The following is a 10,661-nucleotide window of genomic DNA, read 5'->3' as shown; positions in this document are numbered from 1 at the left end:
TATGTAGCAACAAAAAAAACCTGGGTCCAAAAAAATCACTTCTTTTTTTACGTGATCCAAAAAATAATGATCACCTGAGACTATGTCTTCCTTTCCGCTACTAGATCACGGCCCGAAACAGGCGTCCACGTTGTTGGGTCGCCTCGTCTCCACCGCACCTCACTCCCGCAAGACGTTGACCATAGATTACCATCAGCGAGACATGTTACAGTTACAGCGAGACATGTTACAAATACAATTGACAAACAAATACAGTTTACTTTGAACAATCAAGCAGGCACGATTCTTTTTTTATTTTGCCAGAAAAGCAGGCACAAGCTATTGAGCAAGCAGAGCTCGCCTCTATCTGAAGGAAAAAAAAAATAGCACTGGTACTTAGAAATTGCATCCAAAATATTCTTGAGCAAACGTAATTACGTACTCCCTCCGTTCGGAATTACTTGTCGCAGAAATGAATGTATATAAACGTATTTTAGTTCTAGATACATCCATTTCCTAGACAAGTAATTCCGAACCGAGGGAGTAGAAGTTTAGCAGCCCTCCACATTGCACAGCTTTGCTCAGCAGATGCAGACCACCACCTTGCACGTTGCATTTTGTCGATTTATTCCATCCCCCAACATTCAAATGCACCTTCAGAATTTCATAGGCGCCATCTCAACCGGAATGTCTGAACTTCCATTGAATTGTTCAGTCTTTCGACCAGCTTGAAAGTTCGACAAAAACCTTTGGCTAGTGCAAACCCTCAATCATGCATTGCGTTGAGCTAATTAAGTGCAGAAAAGATGGTACTCTACTGAAGAGCATCGCATTGCACTGTTTTAATTGTTTTGGCAAGATGGCGTGGTAGCTGTTTCTACGATTTCCTTATTTTTCTTTCAGCTCAGTTGCAGGGAGGATAGACTGCACTTCATACTTAACGTTTAAGCTACAGATAGCTGCTTCCATATGCAGTTGAAGGCATCTGTTGTAGTCCCCTGCTTCCTCCCTTCGCCCAAGTTCCAGAGCTCCGGCGCAGGGTACCTCCTAGATCCCAGCAACAACGGCCTTCATCGCACTGTGCACATCATCGTCGTCTTCACTCCACCTATATACTACCCCTCCGTTCCTAAATATAAGTCTTTTTAGAGATTTCAACAAGGGACTACATACGGAGCAAAATGAATGAATCTACACTCTAAAATATGTCTATATACATCCGTATATTGTAGTTCATTTGAAACCACTAAAAAAGACTTATATTTAGAAACGGAGGGAGTAGTTTTACTGCTTGTTTTGGAATCCAGTTAAACGATCCTTCTGATAATGTAGTTTGACGATACAATACAACACAACACATGTTTACAGGTTACACAGGCAAAGCCTCGGGCCGAAGTTCAGAAACAAAATCAAAGGAAATTCATCAATTCCATTCAAAGAATAGAATCATGCCAAAGCGAAATCCACCAGTTCAATTAAAAGAACAATACCGTGTCACACTGGTTCAGTACAGCAAAGGCCACCAGCCCCAAGTTGAGGAACAAATAAGCGAAACAATACCACACAGGCAGGAGGTTCAGTACAGCAAAGCCGTCTGGCCCGAATTCAGAAATAAACAAAACGAATTTTGATACAGTATTTCCAGGGCACCTGCCCAAAGGAAAACAGGAAAATTTCTTTCTTCACCATCTCGTTACACATCCATCATGATACTTGCGCATCTTCAACATTGGCAGGTTTCCTCAACTTAATTACTAGTACGTCTGATGCTTGGCCCAAAGCGAACGCACAATCAGTCCTACGCTGCCAACGGAAAATACCGAAATAATTAACAGCTATGACAATTGACGGGCACTTAAACATATACGTACGACTGAGGCATCCATCACACAAATGTATTTCTCAGTTAACTTTTTTCTGTGGGCAAAGCACAAAACATAATGACAAACAAGTTGTTACAATTTTATATGTATATGCTAAGGTCACATACATAACTGGGGTATGGTTTGTATGAATAAGAGATCAAATGCCTCAACAACTATTACTGCTACTCATATCTGTGAATGGTGATGCCAATGTTATAAACTCTACCAGGATAATTATGAGAATGTAAACAACACCACAGGTTTCCAAATCATGTTGGCTAGACAAGGAAAATACTTAAGCAACTTAAGAGCAACATTTTTCGACTCTTGACAACTTGCACGCTTGCAGTCTGCTGCGAATGGACATGTAGTAATTCTGGAATAGTACTATGTAAAAGGTCTAAGCATTTCTGTTGGATAAGCATACATAGTGGCACACAACTGAAGAGCATGACTACACTGAGGGAGAAAACTGAATTCTCAGAACATGAATCATGGCTGCTAAGAGAATCAAATATACAATAGAAAATATCCACCCAGTTTGTAGTGTTCATATATACCTTGACTCATCTAACTGCTAGACCACGTGTAGACATCCAGGTCTTCACCATGAAGCCGCTGGTCCTGCTCTTGAAGCCCGTGCACCCAACGTGAAGGTATTTCTTCCATATCCTCGCCCAACCCCAGGCGCTGCAAACTGCCCAATCCCTCTACATTGCTTAAATTCGGGCAACCACGTACACGCAGTTCTGTCACTTGAGGGAGGTAGCAGATCCTCTCCAGGCCTTCACAATACTCTATAGCAAGGAGCTCAGAGAGACGTGGGAAGTCTTCGACAACCTTCAAGCTGTTTATTCCATTTAAAATAATCTCCTTGAAGCTGGCAGTGTCCTCTCCGAGTTGTCGCGGCAGAGCCCTCAACTTTGCGCAACGTCCGACTACCAACCCCACCAAACGAGGCAGCAATTTCAACCTTGCAGATTGGGCATCCTCTTTTCGAATCTCATCAGCTCCATCCTCCCCCCTTTCATCAGCAGCAGCTTCTTCCTCAAAAAAAGACCACACCTCCTAGCTGGGCATATCCATGAAGATCAACCATTCAAGTTTAGGGAAAGCGACCAACTCATTACATACGTGATCAGCCTTCTCGCAGCCAACAAATTCAGGCCCAACCTTGGTAACTGCATATGCTCCCTCAATTTTCAGATATTTCAAGTTGGATAGCTGCCCAATGGCTGGAAGATGCACACATGATGGTATATCAACAAGGATCAAGTATATTAATGAAGACAAATAGGTGGTACCAAACCAGGTGGGATACTGCCGACCAAAGAATCTAACAATAGATAGGTCTTCCAGGTTGTATGGAGGTATTAGCTGCTCAAAGACCTTCTCAGTATTGCTAACATCTTCTTCTGAATATGACCCCTCTTCACGTTTAGTCCATGATAGTACTAATTCTTTTAGATGCTTTTTGTCCTTAAGCACTCCATTTATACTGTAGTGAGCTGCTCTTTCCAATTTAACAAGAGCAAGATGCCTCATCTTCGACAAAGAAGACAACTCTTTCAAGTTCCACCCACCCTGTACAACAGCATTATCACTTCCATCACCAACAGGATAATCTCCTAAAAGATTGAGGAGCTTTAATTTTCCTATCCCTTTTGGAACCTGATTTATTTTTGTGCCAAAAAGGTCAAGACATCTTAAACTGCTCAACTGGGTCACCGCGGAAGGAAGATAGTGTAGATCATGACACCATCTCAAGCTCAGTACTTGAAGGTTCTTTAGGGAGCCAATGGATTCCGGAAGACAAGATATGCTAGTGTAATTTAGATTAAGTAGGCGTACATGTATCAATTTTCCTATATAGTCTGGGATGCTTTGTACAAGTGAGTAATTCAGTACCAAAACACGAAGAAGCAGAAATCTCTTGAACAATGTATCCTCAATTCTCCATGGACCTTTCATAGTTAGGAAAGTCCTCACCTTAACCTCCAGCTTATCCACTCTAGGTAGCACTAACGTATCTTTCTTGATAACAGCAGTAACACGTCGTAGTTTTGACAGATTTTCACCCCTTAATGTTTCAATATCTCCAATAAAACATTCTTCCCTTGATATATTGCAAGCAAGTTGTCTTAAGAGGTCATGCATTTTGCACTTGGCCTGGTCACAACTTAAAATATCTGGCTCGAGGAGATTCCGAAGGATTAGCTCATGGTAGTACTCTTCTGCTATCTCTTTCAGCAGTTGTCCTTCCCGCTCCTCGATGAAGCCTTCAGCAATCCATAACCAGGTAACTACTTCACGTTCGATGATAACATCTTCACCATACAAAGCACAATAAAGGAAACACTGCTTCAGATATATCGTTAACTCATCATAGCTTAGATACAGAGCTCCTTCTATTTCCTCCGAGAGCATGTTCTGGGAGCCAAATTTGTCCAAATACCTTCTCCACCCGTTCTCTGTTAGATCTCTGCTTGCCAAAGCACTAGCAGTAACCTTGATCGCCAAAGGGAGGCAACCACATTTACGAACAATCTCGTCCCGATGTTTTTTAAATTCCACACTTCTTTCTCTTCCTTAATGTTCATGCTCTATTGACATGATATCAACTCGATGGGTATACTCCACACCTATTCTTTTTGCAATTTGATAATCTCGTGTGGTTGCTAATATTGCTCCGGCAGTTGTTCCATGAAATGCAGGTCTTAGTAAATCTGTCCATACGTTGGAATGCCACACATCATCCAAAACCAAAAAAAAACTGATTCCTTTAATTGTTTCTGCAAGTTTTCTCTGTAGCTCTGTTATGCTTTCACCTTGCTCATTGTGCACACCAATATTCCTGAGAACCTCTTTGAGAAGAGCTACTTCATTGTACTCTTGTGAAACACAGACCCATGCTTGTATCTTGAAGTTTCCTTTTATTTTCTGATTGCTGTATATTTTCTGAGCTAGAGTTGTCTTACCAACTCCTCCTGTTCCAACTATAGCTATTTTGTAAGACTTATTTTCCTTCTGCGCAAGCACCAAGTTCACCAGTTTCCTGCTAGAATGTATGATCTCCTTCCCCACAAGGTTGGGCTCAACAAGGTTGGAGCTTCTTATCAGTTTGGATGTTGGACCATTTCGAGTAGACAGCGTACTACTGTTGAAAGTTGAAAATATCTTGTCATTTGCAATGTTCTCAATCTTTTTGTTGAGGTTTCTAATCCGAACAGCAACATCACGGCGTGGCCCAATGTTGCAAAAACAAGAGGACATTGAAAGGCCTTTAGATGCAACTGATTTGCCTGATGATGACGAAGGGTGGTCAGGAAGTAGCTTGCTTCCTTTACATCTAGCCACGTCCAAGATTTCATCAACATCATATATAACATCTCTCAGTTGACCAAGCCAATTATTTACTGCTAGTTCTTTTGTCCCCCTTTTCTCAGCATCATATATACAACACCGGATTAGTTCTACTCTTTGCAGGACTTCTCTGAGCTCTTTTTTCACCCCTAGGATTAGTATGGCCTCATCAATAATGATATCTTTCACCTTATTGACACATGATGCAAGCAAAGATGCTACAACGGTTGCCATCAAACAGATAAAATTGCATTCACAGGGCGGAAATCCACCTAAAAATACCAGGCTGAAAATGGATGCACAAGGTATGTTAATATGTTTTCACAATGATAAAGGTCTCTATAGTAAACACTGGTATAACAGATTAATGAATTTAGAATAATGAAACTATGCAACATAGAAATTCGGGAGTGGAGTCAGATATTGAGGTCTTAATTCATGAGTTGGTATTTTGTCCTTTTATCTGCTTTGTTGTTACGGCCGTAGAGGCCCACCGGACAATCTTAGCCCACAAGTTATCTTAGGTCAATTCTTATGCAAGTTATCTTAGGTTAATTCTTATGCAAGTTATCTAGGTTATAAATATAGGCTATAAGACTCTTTTTGAAATTAAGCAATAAGAAGATTATCTCTATTGCCCGGCTCTCTGAGGAGCCGGAACCCTAGCCGCCCCCTACCTCTTGCGCTGCCGCCGCCATCTTCCTCTTCCGCGACGGCGCCCAGCCGCCGGCGCGGCCGCTCATCGCCACGCCCAGCCCCCTCCTTCCCCTATTTTCTACGGCCAAGACCGGGCAGAACCCTAGCTCCTAACATTTGTGCTTGCAACTAATATGTGTTTTAGCTTTGTATGTTAAAATTATTTTTTGTTTGTTTTTCTTGGTTGAATAGCAACCAGATGTCAGATGCATAGCAGCATATACACAAAATGCTGCATTGAGTACAACATTCAGATAATCATCCAGTTTCCCACATGCAGCTGCAAAAAACCACACTAGTCGCAAGCTTTGAAGAACAATAGCAAGTCTTACCTTACAAACCAGTCTTCCAGCAAGGGGAAGCCTTTAACAATAGGAATCAATAGTGATCATTTTGAAGATGCAGTTTACTCCGATGGTCAGCCCAAGCTAACGAAAATAGATAACATAAAATTGTCGATCAATCACCAAGAGAAAACCATGCTGCTACACCTGCAATACACAATGGAAGATTATTGATCAAATAGCGAACAAAAGGAGTACTACTACATTATAAATATGGAAGTACTAGACATCGAGATTGAATATAAGACGCAAGTCATTGGTTCAAATATGATAGAATACTTTTCTACTCAATGATTTACTTTTTCTCTTTGTTTTCGAAACTTTCTCTATATTTTTAGAGAATATTATGACTTACTGTGGGATGCATGCATTTTTGGTCTGAACACTAAATGAAACACATAATATAAATTGTAGAACAGAAATAAAATTGGACTCTTTTCATCATAGATCAACCAAATAATTACCTGTAATGAACTATCTAGAATCCTTTTAGTATTTTAGCAAGTATATACCTGACTATGGGTGTTGTTAGCACGAACCTTTTCCTGTCTCCATACTCCACAGATCCACTTCAATCGGTGGCGATGAGCAAAGTAATAAACTGATCAGAGTTCTGCAAGGGGATCTGGATCATCAGGAAAGGAAGGACTAACACAAGCGACCAAGACGAAACTTGCTCTGCATCCTGGCAGCAGAACAGAGGCATACATATGTATGCACAATGATTAACTGGAGAAGAACAAGAAGAACGGAATGAAGAAAATCCGCAAATTTCCTGGTGCCTTACCAGATCCAAGGAATTCCTGCCAGAGCCCCCTCCTCTGCTCGCGTAGAAACTGAAGGTTAGAGAGCAGAGTCGACGGAGACAAAGCCGGCCATTAGCTGGGATGGTGTCTCAGTCTTGAGAAAGAGATTGGCGAACTGCCACATGAGCTGCTTTGCCCATTGGCTGCTTATTTTCAACACTGTTTAATTAACTGGCAAGCAGCATTCACTAGTGCCAAACTGCCACTGAATAGTTTAAGTCAATTTGCAAAGAGTTTCCACAAGGACCTGCAAAGAGTTTTGTCTGCTTCCATGTGTACATTATGTAGCGTGTACATGTTTTCGTATTCAATGTATACTTATTTATTTACTAGTATTAGGAGAGGAATATGAAATTAACCATGTTTTGCAACAAGACGCAAGCAATCACCAAAACAGACCAATCATCGGTTTGAGATAGTTTGACCATGCCTGCCACGTCGTGCTTACGTATGCATCGTGTAGATGTTCTGTATTGAGAGAATGGGAATGGCCTTTCAGTATTTGTTTGTTGAAGCTAGAACACCCTTTCAGTACTCAGAAGGGCCATGTACTAGACTAGACAGGGGCCACGCGGAATGGTTAAAACAACACAATCCGATGGGTTGGATCATTCAGATAATTAACTCGGAGAATAATACATACACACACCTTGCACAAAAGGAAATATATAAAGCCTGTCCAAAGCAACATACTGGAATTGCGATAAGCACAATTTAGGCAGATCAGCCAGCAAAAGGCAAGTAACAGTCATTCCTGCAACTCCAAAAAACCACACCCAACATCAGAAGAAAAAGAGAGATCATTTCAATGTGAAAGTGCATCTACATCTGGTCATAAACTGATTTGTTTTATAAGAAGGTAAATGAACACTAGGCGACAGAAACCTCACCCACTGCGCCCCAACTCCCAATAGAAGAGTGGATAAACTGTTTCAATCAGGAACAAAAGAAGTGATGAAGATCACAGATAAATTCAAACAGCAATGCTGAATAAAAATAACATGTAACGAATTTTATATAGAAAGTAGATAACAGACAAAGATAGTGTGATGTTTCATTTCAGGTATGAGTATGACATTTGATGGGTTTCAGGAGTAATAATAATTAAACCCTCCTCGTCCAAATATGTAAGGTCGCCAATTTAACTGTACCAATTCAGCCACATCTCGAATACTCCTATCAATTAGTCCCGGTCAGATCTGGCACCCAATTAAGAGTAGCACAACATAGAAGACAGGAAAAGCAACCCGGCACGACAGTGGTTGCACTATGGCGGCCACTCCTGTTCCGGATGTCACCCTCATCCTGGCCCTCTCCCTCTGCTTCTCTCCAGCGACGGCGTGCAAGCAACAAGATACGGCGGCGACGACGACTGCAACGGCGTGCGGGCAGTCGGAGTCGGAGCCCAGCCGCCACCCCTCCTCCTCTCCCTCCTCTCAGCCGCCGTCCCGTCGCCCCCATCTACTCTCGCCGGATCCCAGCGGGGCGACCTCGCCGGCGTCAAGCGGTCAGCCCGTCGCCTTCCTCTCCTCCTGGCCCCTTTTCCCTGGCCTGAGCTGCGATGCACAGGCCAGCACTCCTCACCGCTGGGCTGCCAGCCCCATGTAGCGCGCATAAGCTGGGAGCGAGCCTCTATGAACTCGCTTGTTACGAGCTGTCAAAATGTTGAGCGTCGGCAGCGTCCGCCGGTGGATTTATTGAAAACATCCACCGCCTCCTAAGCCGTTGGATTAAGCCACAAATAGCCGTCGTATCTCAGCAATGAGGTGTGTCGCAAATTGCAACAAGGTAGATGTTACAGAGCTCACGCTGCGACACTTGCTTTGTTGCAAAACCACCAAAGCGTTATTTTTGCCCGAAATTTTGATTTTATCTTCAATCTTTTTGCAACTTAGATGATGTTGCGGGAGGACTTTTGCAACAGATGTTGTGTTGCAGAATTATTATTTTTGTCGTTCACCTTTTTTGCAACATAGATGCTGTTGCGGGAGGACTCTTGCAACATGAATCATGTTGCAGAAAAAAATCACTAGAAATGATGATGTCGTCTGCAGTGTGAATCAAGAAATTTCTGCAATAGAGATGATGTTGCAGAAGGATTATTGCAACAAGGCACTTGTTGTGGAAAGTATAAAAAAGCATCTCCGACTGAAGCAACGACGGAGGGCGAGAGGGGAGGCCGGAGCGGCATAACTAGACCGACGGTGGCCGGAGTGGAGCTCGGCGTGCGCGCTCGAGCGGCGGCCATGGTTGCGGGCATAGGGAGCGCTAGGAGAGGAAAAAGAGGAGAGGAGAAAGGACGATTAGTGGCATCCTCCAAAGATCACCGGCGGTGGCCTGGCGGGTGGCGGTCCTGGAGCACGGCTGCAGGCGAGAGGGTGTGAGTGAGATTGAGAGGGGAAGGAGAAAATCACAAATGGATAAGAAGCATGAAGAGTGGACAAGGATAAGGACACGTGGAAAACAAACGAGACGACGGACGCAGTGGCTATAATCCATCGGCTGAGGGGAAACTTTTCCCTTTTAAAAAAGGTCCATCATGCCTCAAAAACATAATCAACGCGTATTTTAAAATTAATAATTTCGTAATAAAAATATTATCCATTATGTTTTGAATTTTTTTATCATGTATTAAAAATGTTTCATATTTTTTTAATAAAAGTTCATGGTGCATTTAAAAAAATGTTCATATACTATTTAGAAAAACTTCGACAAGTTTTTAAAAAATGTCATGTTCTAGAAAAAGTGTTCTATGGGGAAAGGGGAAAACAAAAAAAAGAACCATAAAAAGAAGTGGAAAAATAAAAGTAGTATATCGGAAAGCATAAAAAAAGAATTAAATATATTTACTGAAAAAGTAATTAAAAAATTTTGGGTCCAAAAATATGTACTTTAAAACATGTTTAGCAAACAACAAAAATGTTCTAAATCTTTAAAAAATGTTCACGTATTGATAAAAAATATCCTTGGCCAATCCCAGCTGCTGCAAACTTCCCAGCCACAAGGAGACGCAGGAAACAACTGACAAAGCACTAGCCTGTATATATGCATCATTAATTGAAGGCAACAAAAGAGATTCAACTACTTGAGGCTCTAAGCAGAGCACGCTTGCGAACAATTAAACTTGGACACTGCGTTAGCTGGCAAGTTTCTATCAGTAACTCGGCGATCAACTTAATTTGGAGCCCAACGCCCTCCACATTGCCATTATTCCGTCCCCGCCATTCAGACGCGTCTCCAAAATATCAAACCGTGTTTTTACACTGGAATGTCTGAACTTCCGACTCAGTTTTGTTCAGTCTTTCAACTAGGGAGTTGGATAAAAAATCAATCAAGCTGCTGCAAATCAATGCTTTCTGTTTTTCTTTTGAAACAATATATACTTTCAGCTAAGGGGGCAAACCTTTGACCCCACTTAATCTTGCATTTCACTAATCAAGTTCAGAAAAAGATCCTACGCAAGAGCATTCCACACATCGTCACCGTGTTTAGTCTGCGTTCGCAGCTGTGTAGGTTTGGCATCATCTCCATCACCAAATATATATCTGGGGCACCCGGATCACCAATATATATAACGTCAATTCCATTTACATAAATAAACCATGCCA

The 10,661-nt window shown here is 42.0% G+C and overlaps 1 pseudogene; it reads right to left on the bottom strand.

Moving 5' to 3' along the window:
• Positions 1-1,428: 1,428 nt before the first annotated feature.
• On the bottom strand, positions 1,429-7,146 carry LOC123064771 (putative disease resistance protein RGA4; annotated as a pseudogene).
• Between the last annotated feature and the right edge of the window lie 3,515 nt (positions 7,147-10,661).

The sequence above is a fragment of the Triticum aestivum genome, chromosome 3B, assembly GCF_018294505.1.
Source record: "Triticum aestivum cultivar Chinese Spring chromosome 3B, IWGSC CS RefSeq v2.1, whole genome shotgun sequence".
NCBI lineage: Eukaryota > Viridiplantae > Streptophyta > Magnoliopsida > Poales > Poaceae > Triticum > Triticum aestivum.
Note: the sequence above shows the minus strand (reverse complement) of the source record. Positions and strands in the feature narration are given on the sequence as shown.